This window comes from Crocodylus siamensis, chromosome 1, assembly GCF_052110815.1.
Source record: "Crocodylus siamensis isolate JL-2025a chromosome 1, ASM5211081v1, whole genome shotgun sequence".
In the NCBI taxonomy this organism is placed as follows: Eukaryota; Metazoa; Chordata; order Crocodylia; family Crocodylidae; genus Crocodylus; species Crocodylus siamensis.
Window position 1 is genome coordinate 342,063,067 of NC_143395.1, and position 20,371 is coordinate 342,083,437.

General features: G+C 41.6%; 1 protein-coding gene across 9 annotated transcripts in view; it reads left to right on the forward strand.

Annotated features, from left to right (window-relative positions):
• Positions 1-16,423: 16,423 nt before the first annotated feature.
• KLF12 (KLF transcription factor 12) overlaps positions 16,424-20,371 on the forward strand; it is a 373,566-nt gene continuing 369,618 nt past the window's right edge. For 4 of the 9 annotated variants that reach the window (XM_090024327.1, XM_090024318.1, XM_090024355.1 and 1 more), the window contains exon 1: positions 17,017-17,278. The gene's annotated coding sequence lies outside the window, so the exon portion shown is untranslated. Of the gene's footprint in view, positions 16,495-17,015; positions 17,279-20,371 lie in introns of those variants that run through there. The other 5 variants (XM_090024375.1, XM_090024383.1, XM_090024336.1 and 2 more) reach the window with 4 other exon arrangements.

Below are 20,371 nucleotides of genomic sequence, written 5' to 3' on the forward strand. Positions count from 1 at the left end.
CACTAAGATCTCTTTAAAATACAACCAGTTCTTCTAGATTCCTTTCCCCCTCAGGCTGGTCTCCCAAGGGATCCTGCCCATCAGTTCCCTGAGGGAGTCAAAGTTTGCTCTTCTGTAGTCCAGGTTTCTTACTCTGCTTTTCTCCTTTCTTCTTTTTGTCAGGATCCTGAACTCGATCATCTCATGGTCACGACTGCCCAAACTGCCATCCACTTCCACATCTCCCACAAATTCTTCCCCATTTGTGAACACAGGTCAAGAAGAGCACAGCCCCTGTAAGGCCAGAAATCAGGTCTGAGTCCATGGCATCATCACTTAGCCCCTAAGTAGGTCAGAGGATGACCCATTGACTGAAGAGCATGTGCAGGACACCTTGAAGCCACTGATGTTGGTATGCAGCACACAAACGTGTACAGTGGAAGGGAGCTATGTGCATCAGCTATATAAAAGACACCGTTGACTGATGCTCAGTGCATGATTGAGGGTGTGACTGGAGGAGTGTGAGTGTGGGTTTGGGTGCATGCGAGTGGGTCTGTGTGTATGTGGCTGATTGGTTGTGAAATCGGATGCTTTTGATTCTGTGAATGGAAGAGGTCTTGTACATCATGGGTGCTATTCCATGGTTGCTGATTGAATGGTGCTGCTGCCTAGCAGTTGCTGTCTAGAGAGAGAGAGCAACCGGAGGCAGAACAGCAGTGAACCTAAAACCCTGAGTAAGTTGTTCAAGACCCTGTGGGCTCCTCTCACCACTCACTCCACTGAGGAAGGCTGTGAGTGAGTCGACTCCCTGGACTTTTTCCCCCGGGTGTGTCTGACATGGCAAATAGTGACACATACAGCCTTGGTAAGTATTACCCTTTGCAAGAAGGGAAGGCGGGCCTTCTTTCTTAGGGAAGATGGGGGTCTACTGGAAAACTTAACTGGACCAATACTGTGCTGTGGCTATGCAATAAATCTCCTCACCATTGACTGTTTTCCCAGTTAAATAAATAATGTTAGTAGTTGTATGCAAAGTTATTGTAGTTGTAATAGGTTTTCTCTGTTTCTTATAGTTACTTACCTTAGAACAATAAACCATTTAATTAGTTTAATGTATTTTTGAAATGGTCTCTTTGCTTAGTTAAATTATAAACCAATTGCCAGGTTGATGGGGTGGTGACAGATACGCTCAGTCAGCTTGTTAGCCAGTGGGGGGGAGGTGCAAAAAATCACCTCATTTGGAACTGGACTGGAGAGTCAGCCATTAATTAGGCAATGCCAATTAAGTGCTAATTAAGTCCGGATCCAACATCCCTATTTGGTCTCTTCACTTGCATCAGGAAGTTGTCCCCAACACTCTCCAAAAACTTCCTGGATTGCCTGTGCACCAACACTCTTCAAAAACTTCAACATGTGGTGTTGAAAGGACAAAATTGTTGTTTTTATTGTTTGTTTGCCAAGATTCAGGCCCAGCCTAAAGTCCAGGTGTAGTAAATTCTGAATCGATGACTCCTCCTCTAAAATCCTGTAGTTCAAGGCATGAACGACATGTGCCTCCTGAGCCTGGGGGAGCATGGCGGTGGTGGGAGTGTGGCAGCAGGGGGCGGTGACCACGTGCAGACACCAATGGTGGCAGCCAGCAGCGATCACTGACCACCCACAGACGCTGTCAGTGACTTTTCACGGGGGTGCACATGCATCCGCATGCATCCCCTATGCATCACCAATGATTCAAGGTGTAGCCTGGGCTTTTTTGCCTGAAGCGTTTCTGACCTTAACAGTTATTGCTGCATGAAATGGCATCTTTGAGCTAATCTAGACCTATCCAATTTATGCCCTTATACAAAAATGTAATTAATTTCAATTCACGTTTTAAGAACTTAAATTTAATCCAGAATCACCAATGCAGATCTGAACATTTGCAGATCTCCAAATGGGAGAATCATCCAACAGGACTCTGTGACTATGCTCCGTTCTAACAAACTGAGGACAGTCTTCATTTAATTAAAGTGCTTCCTCCTTCCAGCAAGTACAATTTCTGTTTTGTCCAAACTAAACTCAAGGCTTCTGCTTTTCCTGCAGAGCCATATTTTATGCAGGCACTAGTGTCAGTAAGTTTGCACTCTGGAAAGAAGCCAGGTCTAGGAGACACCAGCAGGTAGATGGTGTTATAATCTTCAGGCTGGTGCTTGCATCAGTGATTGCCATTATTCAAAGCGGAAGAACATTTTCGTTTTATTATAATGTGCACGTATAAGAAGCAGGTGCAGCATTTCAGTACACACCATGCTGCCATAATGCTTCTGTAATAGTAATGTTTCCAAATACTCTGCTCTATAACAAAAGGTCAACAAGTAACCACTATAACAAAGGTCAACAAGTAACCACTCAGACAAATGCAGCGCCAGACTTCCTTTCTTCTCTGCATGCCATCTCCTCTCAAAGTGAAGATAGAATAACCAAGTACATTTGTAAAACATGAAGTGAAAGGTGTGTGTACAAAACCAATTAAGAAAGAATTGCTTTTAGCTGTTTTTTTCCTGTTCACTCTTTTGGAAATTTACCTCCATATATTAATTAACCTTTGGGTGACTCCATGTAAATTAGATGGTGTGTTGTGCAATATTCCTGTGGTAGTGCACTGAGGCTCTAAAGTGATTTAAAGATAGCCAGCAAAATTAATTTCACAATATTAAACAACAAAGATACCAGAATGGGAAAGATGACTATGGAATAAGATGTAGATACATTTGATATTCCTTTTAGAGTTAGAGAGAGGGTGAAAAGAAATTAAAAAAAAAAACATTTCTCCCCTGTACCTATAAGTCAGATTCTCAGCTTATGTCAATGAACATGGTTTCATTGAAGTCAATGACGACATGTCAATTCACATCAGCTGAAGAAGTAGACTCATATGTTTATTGGTTTCTTTATACCATTCTCAGTGAGAAAGTCTGAAGGTGTAAGAGATGTCTTAATTTGATTCTGGAAGTGGAATCCCTTGTGATCTGGGAAATTAACCTTAGTAATTGGAGTGAGATAGTATCATTTAGAGAATTAAGAAAATAGAAATATAAAATGGGAAGGGGCCACCTGGGTCTTTGGGTCCAGTCCCCTGCAACTGCATACTGACATGTAAGACTGTAATCATTTGCTCAATAGGAACATGGCTTCTCTTTTGGTCATTTATAGTCATCTTGTGTATAGTTATCTTGACTGGGTGCATGGGGAAAAGAGAAAAGGGATGCACTGAAAATAAATTTGACTGAAAAAATAAGGGCCAAAGCTGAAGATATATAGGCATTGCTGCATTCTGTGGTGTAAGACCTAAAGCCTTGATTTAATGGTTTGATTTCAAAAGGAAGTTAAGTACCATAAATAGGAGTTAGGTGTCTAAAAAACATTTTTAATTTGACCTATGTGACTTATGGTATGTCTTCACTGCAAAGTTAGCATGGGTGATGCACAGAGATGTCTTGGCACCTGAACTATTCTGACTCGGGGTAAGCATTTTCACTACAAAGCCATACCCATGTTACTGTGTCCTCAGTGTTCCTATGCTCACTGATGTGCATCTAGGAACATATCCCATGGTTATTTGGGATTGGATGCACAGAAGGACTTAAGCACTATGAAGCAATGCATTGAAGTGACCAACTTCACTGTGCCTTGTTGCCCATCAGGATCCACAGCCAAGAGTTAGACCTAGCTTACCTGTATAAAGCACTGTGAGAGTTAGGTACCTGAGAATAGGATCCACAAAGCCAGCAGGCAGAGAGGAGCTGCTTCAGCAATGAGGAAATGCCAAAGAGAAGTTTAAACAATACTGCATATTAAGAAGTAGACACATAACTCTGGGTTGCAAGGAAGGCTTTCCATCCACTCAGGAGTCAAAGTACTGAAACCTCTGATGAAGTTATATCCCTAAGCTAGCCCATCCTAAAAAACATGGTCAAAGTTGGAGCCTTGTCTCCACTTTATTCAACAGTTTAAGGCAGCAGTGCTTAACCCTTTCACTCTGGAGAGCAGATGAGTAGAGCCCCAGATGTGTCAGACTCTGAGGCCTGGAAGTGTCCTCTCCCTGCCCTGTGTGGCAGGACTGGGCCCTGAAGGCCTGGCACCATCCCCTCCTACTGGGATTAGGTTCTGGGAGCCGGGCACTGCTCCCTGTTATTCCAGCATACTGGAATTGGGCCCTGGATCCCAGTGCCACCACCATGCTCTGCATACTATGATTGGGCACCTGATACAGTGTACAGGGCCTGGGCTCCCCATGGATCTGGAAATTTGCTAGTAAGGGAGTGGTGCCACTAAATTTCTGGACCTGTGAGTTCTCTGGACTGAATAACATGGCACTGTGGGCCAGATCTGGTCCATGGACCAGGAGTTGAGCACCCCTGGTTTACGGGTTAATATGCACACCCAGGATGTGGGAGACCTGATTTCAATTCTCTCCTCTAACTGAAGGGATCTCAACCCACATGTCCTACCTCCCAGGAGAGATGCCTTCACCACCAGGCTATAGGGTATCTTTAAGGGGCTGGCTCAGTCCCTCCTATTGAAGGTCTTCCACTTTGCATAGAATAACTGAATATAGGGGCAAAGAGAAGAGAAAAAGAGAATGACAGTGACGAGCAGTATTCCAGTCACAAATTAATACTAACAAAAAATACTTAAATTTTCATTGGATCAGTGACCTCTGCTCTCTCAGGTGAGAGATCTAACTATTTGGTTGTACAGTCCTATGTTTTTTCTTATTCTTTAGACAATGACCATTTACTTATCTCATGCAAACTGGAACAGCTTCAGCAGGGAAGGAATGAAAAAGTGATCACTGTAGCCATGTGATTAGATATGGATTCAAATCACATCTGGCAAGAGAGATAATTCAGCATGGCTCTCCCATCTCCCAAATGAATTTTTAATCTGTCCCTCCTGCCCCTAACTTCCTTCTCTTTCATGGGGCCCTTTGTTGTTTGTATGCTCTGAAAAAGTCTATTAGATTGGGTCCCTCAGGTAAAATATGTAGGGATGATGGGGTTAGAGAACTAGCTGCTCAGCACTAAAGACTTAAGCTGTTCTAGGCATCTAGAAAACTTTACTGGTGGAAACATAGGCAGCTGGGCTTCTGGAACCACTGAACTGAAGTTCTGAGGAACTAAAAACGTATGGACGTAGGCATTTACAGTGACAGCTGAGTGTGGAGGACTTAAGTATCTAAATACTTCTTTTGATGAAACAAATTTGTTTCAGACACTCCAGGTTTTTTCTCAGTCAGTCATACCAATTGTACAAAAAACAAAGCAAAATAAATGCCCCACAATACAAGAGAAAACAAACCCCTTAACTCCCCTTGTTGGGGAATTGTTGTAAAGTTAAGGGGCTATCAGCACTCAGCTGATCTCTCTTGACCTTTTCTACAAAGTGCACAGAATCCAGATCAAATCAAAGTGGTGTCTGTGCTCTCATACCCCTGCTGGGTAAGCTAGGCTGGGCTTGAAGAATCTCTTTACTGAAGTCAGAGGTTTTTGTGTGTCAGGGGATTTGGGCTACAACTTAAGTAAGACTCTGAGTTAACTATGCAACTGAGATGTAAGGTGAGAAAGCTAACTCCCACTTTCAGAAATGATTTGCATTATATAACACATATAATAAAATATAACACTATGAACTAATATAACTTTTACTTTCTAAAAGGGGAGGGAGAGGTGCCACTTGTGAGTTATACTGTAACTGTTGCATCTTTATGCTTCTGTAGTTATTTTAATTGAAACAGGGTTAAAGTTGCAATAGTTTTGTTACTCCTGTAGCAGCTTGTCAGTATCATTTGATAACAACACATTTGTTACATTGGTCTATATCATAAGCTGAATGTTCTCATAGCAATACAAGTGTAGCAAAGCAGTTGTAACTTTGATCCCATTTCATTGAAGGTTTACATTACAGCAATTTAGATAACTTGTATCTCTAGAAACAGGCAGATGTAACAGTGTACCAGAATGACATTCCCCCTACCCTTTCAGAGCTGTTCATATCCCATCTGTCCATAGCCTTAATGTATGTCTACACTGCTCAATAGAGAGTAATGAACAGATATCTTAACTAGTCTCAGTAAACTACCGGATGCAGCAAAGCCTTTGTTATACACTCCATGCAGGCTAATTTATCTGTTAATCTGGCTTCAGGGCAGGGTTGCTTGTGCAGCTCCACACAACACTGCATTGTACAGCATACTTTTAGGTATTTAGGGTGTTTAGACCTAAAAATGGGAGGCTGGGGGGAGGGGAGGGGGATAGGCGCTAATTAGAAGTGCCTGGAGTGTCGTGTGTACCAGCATCCCTGCACTGAAAAATGATGCTCCATTGCAGCTGGACTTACAGTGCATCGGAACAGCTTCCCTGCATGTGTATAAGTGCCCTTAGACTATAAGTGAGACAAAAGGGCTTAAATACCTTTCTGAGTCTGCCCTTAAGTTCCTAAAAGCTAGTCCAAAAGGACTTAGGCACTTAAAACAGGAACTAGATAGAATTGAAGCACCTAAAGCCAGAATTTAAATCCTCACACCTCTTTACTTAGGTGACACTCAACCTTGAATTTGAAAGTGTGTGGTTCTGCACATATTCAGAATTTCCCCCTGATTCTTAAGTGCTACCTAGCCCTGGTTGGTATACACAAGTTAGGAGTTCTGTCTATTATCCCTGAAGCAGTAGGCATCTTATAGTATACCTATCACTCAGAAAATGCAGTATTGGCCACTCTTCTTTTAAACTGCAGTGCACAAGATATTGGCAGCTTTTTATATAATATCTTGGTGGTTAAGGTAGTCATCTAGGAAGTGGGAGATATCTTTAGCCTCATGGGATTCAAACCCACATATCCTACTTCTCAGAGGGGTGCCCTAACTGCTATGCATTAATTAGACTGGAGGTGGGAAGACATGTTCTGCTTTTTCTCTTCAAGTTGTGCCACTCTTCAGCAAAACACTTAAATTTAAAATGATTAAAATGAAATACCTCTCTCTATATATATTTATATCTATATATTAATGGTGTTTCATTTTAATCATGGAAAAATGAGGACTTTGGGTTATTTGTTTTAATCCTCTACTGAACCTAGCCTTTAAGCCTTGCAATGTTAAGTTGAAGAATGCTCTTTAAAGTATCTTTTAAAATCCAGCCTATACTGAATAGTCAAGCTGAGAGAATCACTTCAAGAGGGGTTGGAAGATGCAGGAGGTAGAGATGTTTAGGCAATAAGAATATTCAGAGTGAATAATTTATACTGGGATTTCACTTTTGCATTGATGGCATAAGAGCTGCTGATGCAATGTGAGGAGAGAGTGAGATTATGAATGTGAGAGGAATCATGAATACACAGAATATACAGAAAGCATTACTCAGGACCTTATTAGCTAAAGCATAATCAAACTTCTTAATGGTTTCCACCAAAAGAAATGCTTAGGCTGAAGTTCCATCAATATAAATATGAGGAAGATGATAGCAGGGAATTCTCTGTGAGGCCACTTAACCATGGAATACACTTTCAAATCTCCATCCACAATGGCTGTATTAAAATTTTGGCCACACAGCAAGGTTTTTCTTTTTTTCCTTCAGTATTTGGGAAAAGGTGCAAGGAGGTGTAAGGTATTTAGTTATGTGATCTCAGGGGTGGGAATGAATTGTCATTACTATCAAAATATGGAGGAACAGTACAATATTGGATTACTGTTTTACAAATATTGGAAAGGAAACCTACACCCAGTAGTGGGCCAGTGACTGAAGCAGCCTTATTATATGATGCAAAGCTTACCAGACACTTGCTGTTTTACATTACCAGGCCCAGCCGCTCCTGCCATCCAAGGTGGTACAAGACACTTCAGCAATATATTCAGAGGGCTTCTGTGAGTTGCTAGGAGAGAATATTAATTTCCTCAGTTTTTTGCAGTACTGGCTGTGATGTTCATGTGTCATGAGCTCCCTGAGCTTACCAGTTCATCAACATGCTACAGCTGCAGCTTTGGCTGCATGCCTTTACTACTTACCTTCCTTTTCTCTTTTAACTGAATTTGGCAGCGGTAGGGGGTGGGTGGGTAGGAGGGCAGGCAAGCAGCAGGGGTGTTCTGGAGCCATGCCAAAGCAATGACTTCAGGTGTAGGTGTGCTAAAGAGCCAGTGAGTTCAGAGAGCTCACTGTGTGTGCATAACATGGCTGAAAAAGCAGTCACATTACTGCTGTCCCTCCCCCAACTCCTAGATTTGCCCCTGATTTTTCCCTATTAGTAAATTTGAAGGGAGTTTGGCCATTGCTATCAATAGGAGTAGGGTTGTGTGAATCCTGTGTTGATATTAAGGAGATAACCCAGAATAGGTTTCAGATTTCAAATTGAATAAGTGGCACTAGTTCTATATTATGTTTGTGTCTAACAACTTGCCTACAGTGTCTTTGTGCCATGCTTGGGAACTCTGCCATTAAGCATGTCCTACACAGCTCCTGCTTTGAGCACACCAAATTCTGGAAATGAGGCAACATAGTTACCTTAAAGTAGCCCTGAACACATACCAGTAAGCTGCCCTGAGAAAACAAGCCTAAGAGGGGCTCTGTGCATGGGCCCAAAGCTTCTCTAAGGCTGCTTCACTGCCTCATTACTGGGTGTGGCTACACAGGATGCTTTACTAAGCAGTAGACTAACCTACTGTGCAGTAAAACTTCACCATGAAACCATGCGCAGGAGCTACTGTGCAGTAGATTAGTCCACTGGGTGGTTTTCTACTACCTGTAAGCACAGGTAGTAGATTTACCCTGTAGTAGCTACTGCGCAGCAGTGCACAGTTACATACCTGATTGGGAGGAAATTGTTATTGGTCAGCCTGAGCAGCACCAGATGGGAGAACAATCCTGTCCTATGGGAGCTGCCTGTTGCTGGGGTAGGCTCCAATCTCAAAGCCCAGGTGGGGACAATGTCCCCCTGCTCTGGTAGCAGGCAGCTCCCAGCTCTGGGTCTGATTGCAGAGCCAGAGCTGCGAGCTGCCTGCTGCTGGTGGCAGAGTACAATGTCCCATCCCTGGTTCTGATCACAGAGTCGAGGCCAGGAGCTGCCAGCTGCCAGGAGCAGTGGACATTATTCTGGCCTGGCTTCACGATAAGAGCAGGGGTTGGGCAGCAGGGACTTTCTGAGCTTTAACCGCACTTGCAGACGTGACCACTGGGAACTAGTGAATGGAGAGTGGGAGCAAGCGAGCAGATCATGTTTCATGGTGGTGTTCCTGGGTGTAGCATAGAGGCAGGTTAGACCTAACTTGTAAAACTGGAAGCTAGCATCCAAATCATACAATGGCTGGTCCTCAACCAGACACATATTCCATTGTCTCCAGCTGGAGTTTTCCCGAAGATACTTAGTGAAGATGGCATAACTTTACTTTGTAAAATGATTAGACAAATATTTTGGGGCCTGACCTTGCAGTTGACAGACCTCTGTTTCAATTATGTAGTAGTACAGCAGTCTGCCTATATTTTTTTAGCTGAAGGACTGGAACCTTTCTTACTTGTAGTAACAAAGTCATAAGTTGTTGTAAAAAGAAGGATAACCAGTATTTTCCAAGCTTTGCAGTTAATGAAGTAGCTTAATCTTCTTAGTGAAAGGGGGTGAAAATTAATTAAGAAATTGCTCTGATTCTACTATATGCTTGGATTTCTTAGCTTATAGAATGATGCCCAATAGCTTAACTATAGTTAGTAACTAGTGATATTTCCTTTCTGAGCCCCCCCAAATCCTTTGTATCTGAAATGTGACATTGTGTAAAATGGATGCAGTCACTAAAAGTTTATAAGTTTGCAAACTTTGCTCCAGAAAGCAAGTTATTTACCACAATCTTGGATATGCCCATTATACCCAGGGGAAAAAGCCAAACAACCTAATGAAGCAACACAACATGTTGAATGAAAAGACACATTACCGATATATTCTACCCTGTCTTTTCCTGCTTGCTTTGTTGCTTTTTTGCGGCTGAACTAGTGACTGTTAAAGAGATTTTTGGACAGGAAGAAAGGAGAAGTATTGCAGACTGAGCATCAAAACAGTAGTTTTCAACATAAATCTCTCTTTAGTAATACAAGAAAACATCTACAAGACAAAGCGGAAGATGGGAGGGAAGGTATTCAGTCTGAGTAACAAAACAGCACTTAGGTGCTTATTTTCTTGAAGATTTATTCTGTTGTAATTTATATAACACCCCCATGGAGAACAAAAGGACTTTGCTGAGTCAAAAGTAAATGGGAAAAACAGCACTTCTTATTCTTGAATATATTTATGATTCTACCTAATATTTGTCAGGAAGAATATAAAACATTATGCTGTGATAATATCAGCAGAGAGGAGCCCCCAGATGTTTCGAGTTGACTAGTAAATGCAAAATCAGACACCAATGTACTGTATATGCCAAGATGAGTATGTTCCATTGCTAACTCATCTACAGAATATTTTTTCACATTCTATTTAGAAAAAACCCCAAACAGGCATTTTATTTAGCAAGTTTCTTTTCTTGCACTTTATAAATAGTGCACGTGGTCTTTTAGACCTTTCTGTGTACTCTGCGGCTTCTCCATATAGAGAACATATAAGTTCATGTATGCAGAGAAGGATTATAAGAAAAACCATAGGACAGTGAGTAGCAACTTGGTGTCATGCAGTCCACAGAACAATGGAGGTGAGAGACAAATTAAGAGGATCCCCATGCCAAAGGGGCTGTACAATTTTTAATGCCTTTATCAGGGAAGTAACTTGGGAGTTTTGTGGCCTGGGTGGCAATAGCAGCAACAGCAATGGCTGCTTCCCCCACTTTATGAACCTTGGAAAAATTAAGTGAACTCTAGTGAGAGTTGAATCTGGAGCTCTAAAAAAATCTAAGCTTTCCCAAACTGATTTGTAGGCTTTATAAAATAAACTACTTATTCCACTTTTTAAATAATTTTCAAGTGGAAATCCAGAGCATCCCATTCTGATACTCCAATTGTTGTGGTCTCTTGACTCATAAGATGACTTTTCCCAACATTTTTTTCTCTAAAATAATTAAAGCAAATGTGACATCTTAGTAATACTTCCAAAATGGCAACAGCATCTTATTTGGTCACTTTCTACCCTTTGTTAACTCTCCCCAGTGCATAACTGTGCTGGCTTATGAACCTTTTCTCCATGACTTTTTGGAGCTAGCCCTTTACACTGGGGGGGGGAGGGGAAGGAGTGGGGGGGAGGTCTAAGCCATGGCAACCTCAACTTTTCATTTCTCTTTTATCCAGCAAATTCCTATTGCATTTTCCCTTTCCTATTGCTGAAGAAATGACTCATTATTAGACCACATGGATTTTAAATGAGGTCAGGGAGTAAAACTGTGATTTTTTTAAAATTGCCTATTCAAGAGGAAAAAAATACTCTTAGTGTGCAATGGCTTCCTTAAGGGCCATAAAAATCAAGTAGTAGGCCATGGCCTCCACTAATGCCTCTCTAATGACTTTGAAAAAAGGTAAGGTTTGAAGGAAATCTTGCATGATGACGCGGTGGGTCTACCATAGAGGGATGCCATCCTCTAAAATATTGCAAGTGAAGTTGTGCCATTAATAACATGCAGTTCTAGTTTCCTAAAATACAGTATATATCTCAGCAATGTTTGCTAGCTAAATCTGGAAAAGGGAATATTTTTATCTCCATTCCTGAGAAAATCATTCACATATCAGAACTTCTTAAAATTTTTCTTTTTTATACTTGGTGACTCAAGTCTTTCTCAGCTAAAAAGCATAATAGTATTAAAAATGCTCTATTGTATGATCTGACATTGTCATGTATGCATCTGTTTTGCACTTATTCTCTGAAAGAGTGAATGGAAGAGAAGCTTAACTTATTGTCATTCAAGGAATGAACAATGGGAGACATTAAAAGCTTGGATTCCTCTTCCTTAGGTAAATGTTGCTATCAATGTACGATTGACTCATCTAGAATACAAGTCCTATTTCTAAGCTTTTGATTAACCATTTTGATTAATGTCTGTCAATGGCCTGAGTATAATTACTGACATTTCACTATACAACACTATAAATATACATACCTCTGTAGAGATAACACACAGAAAATGAATAATGTCACTTCCCCAAAGAACCTGTAGTTATACACCTATTGCATCAAAGTCACCAAATCCATGCACCCATACAGAGCCCCAGTGAGTTGTGTTGGTATTTGGCAGATGATCACAGATTGCACTGTATGATTAAAGTCGTATCAGAGGAGCCATGTGGTCTGAGGCACTCAATTCCTTGGCCAAAAAAAAAAAAGGGGTCTTTATTCAAAAGAGAAGGGTTGTGAAAAGAATTAGTAACCCAATCCCTCAACTGTAGGTATTTCAATTGATTAACTGTCAACTCAAAGGTTTCCCTAAGTTCAGCAAATGAACACAATCTGTCTTCTAACATAGATCATGTAATTTGTTAAGGCTTTTGTTGAACCATGCATCCTTCCTCCACACCCATAAAAGCGGGTGTGGGGGGTGGTATTTTTTTTCGTATCCTTCCTATGTTGTAATATTGTTTGTTTATTTCATTTTGAGTTAGGAAAGGAAATCTAAGTATAATGGAATAAAATAAAGGTGACTTGAAAGTATATTTAAAACAATAAAGAGTGTTGAATTAAATGCTGAATATCTCAAATATATCTCCATTTATCCAAGGCCGGCATCGTTAAGACATGCTATTTATCTTTTGGTTTCCCATGGGCTGATGCTCCAGTGTGCTCTCTGCTGGTGATGCTGCACGTATAGAAAAACGTGCTTGCATCTTGTGGCAAGTCCATTTGGAAAAGCATTTTCCAAATGCAGTTGAAATTTGGGGTATATTAAGGCTCTGATTTAAGTACTTGCTCAACTTGAAGATTAAAATAGTTAACTAGTATTATACTGATATATAAATATTTTGCTGAATCATTGTTTAAAACAGCATAATGAAAATGGAACAAAGTGTGGTGAAGGTGTTAGAAAAGTATGTGAGTCGCACAACTGAAGGGTAGACCACATGGATCTTAAAATCAGCCAGCCCTGGTACCACTTTTGGGAGAGGGGGAGCACAAAAATAGCTGCTACTGTAGCTTCTGGCTGGCTGTGCTGCTGCTGGCAGTACAGCAGCCAATACTGCCCTGCATGCCACTGCTGCTCAGGGTGTGGAGCTGTCCTGTTATGCCACTGTAGCACAGCAAAAGAAACAGGAGAGAGAGAAGTTTTAGGAAGGACCTGAAAGTCACAAATAGGCAATGTGGGATTCCAAGGAGATAAAACAGGCAGAGTGTTCTGCAAAGTGTGTAGCAGAAATAAAGGAGGCTAGAATTAATTTTCCATGGAGGAAGCTGACGTGGTTTATTGTATTTGGTAGTCATGTTGGTTTGAGACAAAAAGAAATGAAAACCTCTAGAACTCTTGGTTTATTGGGTATTTAGTGGTTTATTGGGTATTTAGTGGTAAAATGGTATTTAGTAGTAAAGCTGATGTTAACATAAAATTAAAAAACACAGTAGTCAAAAGACTAATTTGTTTTTAAACTGGTATATTTTTCTATTTTAAGAGTTTTTATAGGGAGTTTTGGTTTTCATAAACTAAATTTGTTGGTTAAAAATTTAAAATTTTAGTTTTTGAAAAATTTAATTTTGAAAAATGGTTTCAATTAGGTAGAAGACTAATGGAAATTCTAAATCATGAACAATAAAGAATAGAGGAGAAATGTGTCAACATTTCAAGAAAATCTAAACATTTCTGCAGATATTTCTGGCTATAAAAATTGGTCCATTTCTTCAATTTTTTTCAACTGCTCTGTGCCCTATTCTGACTACAGTACAAGAGTAGGAAGAGTCAGCTTTAGGACTGTAATTTAGTGGAACAGGTTTTCCATAAAGGTGTATGACTGAGGGCTATGTTTGCCTATACATTTGTGGTACATATATAAAATTCTAATGTAAATTTCTGTATTCTACTTCTATATCAATCTATTGGTACAGACTGGTACAGATACAACACATTGGGATTTCTAATACAAAAGTAGTGATATAGTTTTGCTTTTGATACTGCCCTGCAAATTCATGCATATGGGTAATAATTCCTAGAAGCAGGCAGTAGACCATGTAACCAGCCAACATAGCACATAATGAAGCTCACAGAGAACAAATTTTATCACCAAATGTCAGCTCCACCAACTCTTCCTCTAGATGATTTCCTTAGATAAATTAAATAAATGAATAAAATATTTCTGAGTGTGATAAAATAAATATTGATGGTTTTTAATACTTTATCTGAAATTCAGTGGAAATGAGGTTTACCCGCTTCTCAGCTCAGAGCTATGTGTAAAACATGATGTTTCTCAGTTATGCACCTTATCACACTGTCTACATGCAATCATCTTCCAGCTATCACTATCCATTTTTCATGTGCCAAGTATTCATTAACCCTTTCACCCTAGTGGGTAAAAGGCATAAGGGATTTCTGTGTAGTATACCCCACATTGGGTGATCACTCCCAGGTCCAAGAAGATGAATTTAAACATCTATGTTTTATATATTGGTGAATTTGCTGGTAAATACTGATACATTCATTAGGGAAGTGTCTCTCATGGAATTCTATCCTAGTCCACTAAATGTGCTACTCTGTTTTTACCTTTAAAAGGCTGATGTGTCGTATTTTGTGTTGTGATGTTTCCTTTCAGCGCTGATAAATGTTATTTCATTTCACGAATTATATATATATGAAAAGCGTTTTGGAACTGATTTTATACAAAAAGTACTAGTTTGAAGAAAATACACTATTTACCTAGGCAAAGTGGGTAAAAATACCACCATGCTGTTTTATTAGCAGTGTGTACATACTTTGCATGGGAGTAAACACCATGTACATGGCAGTACATATTCATCCCTAATCTCATCTCTCTTTCTGGAGTGTGTATATGTGTGTATTTGCGTATGTTTAACTTTTCATATTTGCTATCCCTCCTTTTCTTAGCCCTCTGGAAAATGGAGTTGAGAACCAAAGATAAATAGTCAGCTGGTGATGTTAACTAGCTCTTTCATGCCAAAAGACGACATATGGAAGTGGTTCGTGTTGTAACAGTTAATGACAGATTGCATGAAAAACTATATAGTTGTAGCTTAGACAGTAGGACGTAACTGCAGCATAATATAAGGAAGTGGAAGCTGTTTGTGGTTATTTTGGCCTCTTCTGTATATGGTGTGTAGACAAGCAAATATTATTTTATATATGCTGCAAGTAATAATATTTTATTAACAGTCCTTGTTATTTACCCAATGACAATACAGAGCCAATCTGGTTTGCTGTATGCATATTCACAGTATAGAGACAGGATTTTTACAAATGGAATTTTATGTTACCTGACAAGCCAGGTAATAACATATCGATTCTATTAGCAAGCTATTTGCTCTGAGACTCTTTGCTTTAATGTATATTAGTTACCAAAAAAAAAAGAGGGACTATAATGGCTTCTTTAGAAATTATACTGGACCTCTCTGGACCAGCTGAGGTGCTCTTAGGACCAGATTGGTGGGGGCGGGGGAGAGGAAGAGATGGCTTTATGCTATGCTGCCTGATTCTGGGGCTTGTCAGCCGTTGCTTTAGTACTGCCAGAAAATGCAGAGCACTCCATTTTTGCTCTTAACACCCCCTCTCATTCCAAAGGGTCTCAGGCCAGGCTGACTAAAGCCTCCCCCCATCTAAAGACTCCACTTGTCAGCAAGGGAAGTGAAAAACCCAGCCAAGTTAGTTGGAGACCAAAAAGACTCCCCAACAGGGAAAAGTCCCAGGTATCCAGCGAAGCTGATTTTAGGGCCCCGTGGTACTGCTGCTGGAGCAATACAAGTCGCACAGAGACCAGGAGGGGACCTAAAATACTCCAGCATGCAAATGCCTACTGAGATGCTTATAACATCTCTTTCAGGAGCACCTGGGAGAAGGTTGTTTTACTGGCTTGGGAGCTACATTTTTTATATCTCCATTTCTCCACGTTGGATTGCACTGGCAATGAATGCGCTGACCTAGGATTTTAAAACTGAATCAGGGGTAGGGTGGCCATCATAGAGGATATTCCGGTTTTCTGCTCTTGTGTCCTCTATTGATACGAAACCCAGCTTGTTTTTCTCTGCAACAGGACATAAAGGTGTTAGGTTTCTTGTCAATAGAGGTCAAAGGGCAACTGGACTGTCCTCTATGATGGCCACCCTAATCAGGGGGTTGTTTGTTTTGTTTTAAATGGGAATTGTCTCTGGCTCTGGACTGTAAAGAGCCCAGTCCTGCAGGAGGAACGGCTGCCCAGGCACCTCTGCTCCCACAGAACTTTCTGCCTGAGGCAGGACCGCAGCCATGAGTCTCGGCTGCGCTCCTGGACTAGTGCCCTTGAAAGCACACTGACCCTCCCCTCCCGGCCTGTCACGGAGGGAGCATATCTGTGGCGGAGGAGGCCGGCGCGGGGGCTCCGCGAGCTGCGCCAGGTAAGCAGGCGCAGGCGGGTCCCGCCTTTCCGAGTCGCAGGGGGCCGCGGCGGCGGGGGCGCCCACGTCACAAAGCCCCCACCGCTCTGCACGTCACAAAGCCCCCCCATACGTCACAAAGCCCGCCCCCAGGGTTCTTTCTGCCTTCACCTATTGTTCGGCGCCGCCCTGCCCCCACTCGCATTCCTGCGCTCCGCCACCTGGGCCTCGCCCTCCTCCCCCCTCACCGCCCTTCGGGGCGCGGGCCTGCCCGGCCACCAAGCCCCCTCCTCCTCCTCGTCGTGGGGGCGGGGGTCCCGCCGAGCCGTGCGGCTCGCATTGCATTTGCCGGCGAGGAGGAAGGGGGCCCCTTTTGTTTGGGCTGCCTGCCCAGCCCCCGCTCCCAGCCCAGCCCAGCCCAGCCCAGCCCCCGGCCCCGAGCTGGGGGCCCCCAGCGCTGCTCCGCCCCCCCCCCGCCAGCCTGTCCCTCTCCCTCTTGTGTCTGCCAAGCCTCCACCCCCCGGCCCACCCTGCCTCCAGCCCATCATGTGATGCGGGGAAGTCATTTGCAAGTACAACAGTTCTCTGTGGTGCCCCCATTCATTTCCTGAGAGCTGCATTAGAGCCGCTGAAGGGAGACTGGTGTGTGTGTGCGTGTGTGTGCGTGCGTGTGTGTGTGCGTGCGTGTGCATGTGCATGGCTGCGTGTGACACGGTGTGTGTGTGTGCCAGGGACTGAGAGAGAGGGGAGACTCTGTGTAAAGGCAAAGAGAACAAATCTCTCCTGCTCTGCAGCTTCTGGTCAGGTCTGTGCCTCTTCCATTTCTTATGCGAATAAACATTCCTTTTTTAAAAATGATTATTACTATTTATTATTATTATTATTATTCCTTTCTCTCTCTCTCTTTTTTTTTTTCAGTTCTTTTTTCTTTCTTTGGCCGTCCCGTGTGATCTCTCTCCGCCTGTCTGTTTCTGTCATAAGCTGGAGCGGGATCCTTTCAGATGGGTGGCAGGCTGCTCTTTTGAATGGGGCAAGTGGTGTTGGGGGTGGGAAGGGGGGGTTGGGATGCTCTTTTGCAAAACAAATCCATGTGCTTTAAATTCCCAGCAAAGATGCAAAAGAAAAGAAAAATAAATACAACCCCCAGGTTAACATAATGCATATTGATGGATGTAGTAGGTTCCAGGGAGTGGAAGTGTTGGAGCACATAGAAAATGTAGGGTTGGAAGGGACCTCAGGAGGTCATCTAGTCCAACCCCCCCTGCTCAAAGCAGGACCAGCCCCAGCTAGATCATCCCAGCCCAGGTTTTGTTTAGCCGGATCATCCCGGCATTGCAAGGAAAGAAAGAAATGTCCAGCTGGGTTTCGGGTTTGCGGCACTGTTTTGCCATTCTGAACCTTTATTTGCCTGCATGGTATTGGGAGGAGGTGGAGAGTAACTGGTTAAGATGGAGATGACACTGTTGGCATTAATAGTGGTCCTAGTGCTATAGTCATTATTGTCTCTGGTAGTCATGATGTGTAGCTGTCACTTGCAACAGTGCATAGTTCATGGAAGTAGCCGGGGGCTGGCCTATGGCTGTTATATTCAATTAAGGTGGACTGAGCCAGAGTTGACAAGGGAGAACTTTACATGGAGACCAGTTGTGAAGAGTGGCTCAGCTTGGGAGCCACCACTGATCTCTTATAAGCTTGCTGTAATGTGATGAGTGAGTGCTGACCTTGGTGACATTAGTCTGTATTCATGCGAGCAGCTTCTATGCAGAAAGAATCGATTCCGATTTTGTTTGTTACACAACTGCTATTGGAACTTTCTGTGAACTTTTATGTGGAGGGCAAAAAAAAAAAAAAAAAAAAAAGGCAACATGCCAGATCTGATTAATGGCATATTTAAATTGATTGTTTTGGGGGGAAAAATAACCCGATCCTTTGTGCTGTATTCCCTCCATCTCTCCCTTTGACTCTTCCTTCTCCCCACGCAAAGCTAACTGCTCTGCATACCTTATGAGTAAATAATAACTTTAATTCAACTGATAAATGCTGACTGTGTTCAGTTAAAGTATAAGTACAGTGGAATGTGTAATCTGGATAAACAGTCTGTGCAGTTGATATTGTCACTCTCACTAATTTAACTGTACGGATTGTTAAAGTACCGTTCACAGCAAAGGTAATTTAAAAAAAAAGTCAGTGAGTAATATTGCCTTTCATCAAATTACTTATTTAAAGAAAATTACTGTTCTGTAGTTACATTCCTGCTAGGGAAACAAATACTTGTATTTACATTAAAAGCATGTGCATAGAGCTGCTACAGCAGACGTGCCAGTCAAACAAACGTCACCCTGTAAATCCACCTAAACCATTCCCTTCCCTTTTCTTACTGGAGGACAGAGTTGTTCAGATAAGTAAATGGTCTGATATGAAATTGGTGCTGGTGACAAACAGGGTGGTTCAGGAGTTTGTGATGTGAATAGGAGTGGTCACTTTTAAACACTGGGTGTATTCAGCTACTCCGATTTTTTTTTCTGTCACTTACAGAAGCGTAATATTTATTCACTTTCAAGAAACATTTTTTAAACCTTGGTTATACAGTGTCTACTGTTGTCATCACAAAAAATTAATTTATGTTCAGAAATGAATCTGATGCATTCAGAATCAGAACAAAGATGAGCAGTTTTTTTGTAAGATCAGAAAGATAAACAATTTAGTTCAGTTGCATGATTTATATCGGTATGTAAAATTCGACTTGCCTGTGGCAGACTTTTTTTTCTGAATACATAAGTAAACCATCTCTGTTCCATTATCAGTCATGAAATAAATGTGTATGGTGTGGTGTGTTTTTTGGGGTGTATTTTGTGCTTTTTTGCTATATTAGGTAGATAATTTACAACAACTTTGCAAGGCTCCTTTTTTATAGCACTGGTCTGGTGCATGAGCTCCATTTTCTGGTTGGTCTCCAACTCTGAAATGTAATAAGAACAGCAAAGTAGTCTCTAGTGTAGACTTAGTAACTATGCTGAATAGATTAGAGATGAGGCGATACAGCATTTCATTAATGATGTAAAGCTACAGTAAATACAGTCTGACTGCTTGCTTTTTATATAGCCTTTGTGCTTAAAAAAGCAAAAAAAAAAAAGCTTTCTAGTGGGATGCAGTCAACTTGAAAATCTCCAGGCTGTCTTAATGTACAAGAGCTCCCTATGATCATCATTGCTGTAAGATGTTAGTAAATAAAATGTTCTGTATTTTTTCACTTTCTTTGTGGCTTTGGCAGTGTCTATATACAGTCTGTTTTGCTGTTGGTCATTTTGCTCTGACTGTACTAGCCTGATGACATCACTCTCATTCACTGCTCCGGGGGAGCTCACATGCACACCCAGGTCATGCTGGATGTTTTACCAATAGCAGCAGAGTGACTGTTCTATCTGCACTGGGGACAAGGACAGTGCTCCTCATCAGCAGGGATCCTGGTTTTCTCTGATCTAAAAAAATCCCCAATTTTCAGATTTAAAAGAGTAACCTCAAATGCACATTTTTCCACAATTTAAAATGAAATGCCACTAATACATAGATATATAGATATCTCTATATCTATATATAGAGATATCTATATTAAGCAGTGTTTCATTTTAGTCATGGAAAAATGTGGATTTTAAGTTAGTTTTTTAAATCCAAAAACTGGGGATTTTAAAAAAGTCAGAGTAAACCAGGGTCTCTGCTGATCAGGGATAGCAAAGCAGCCAAAGGAGAGCACACCTTCCTTGACACCTGGTTATGGTTGGGAGCAGTGGGAGCTTTACGATGTGGTTTGGCCCTTTCTTTTTCTGTACCAAACATGCAGCCAGCAAGAGAATAAAACCAGGTAGATAGTACAAATCTGTTTCCTCCAGTCCCTATTCTG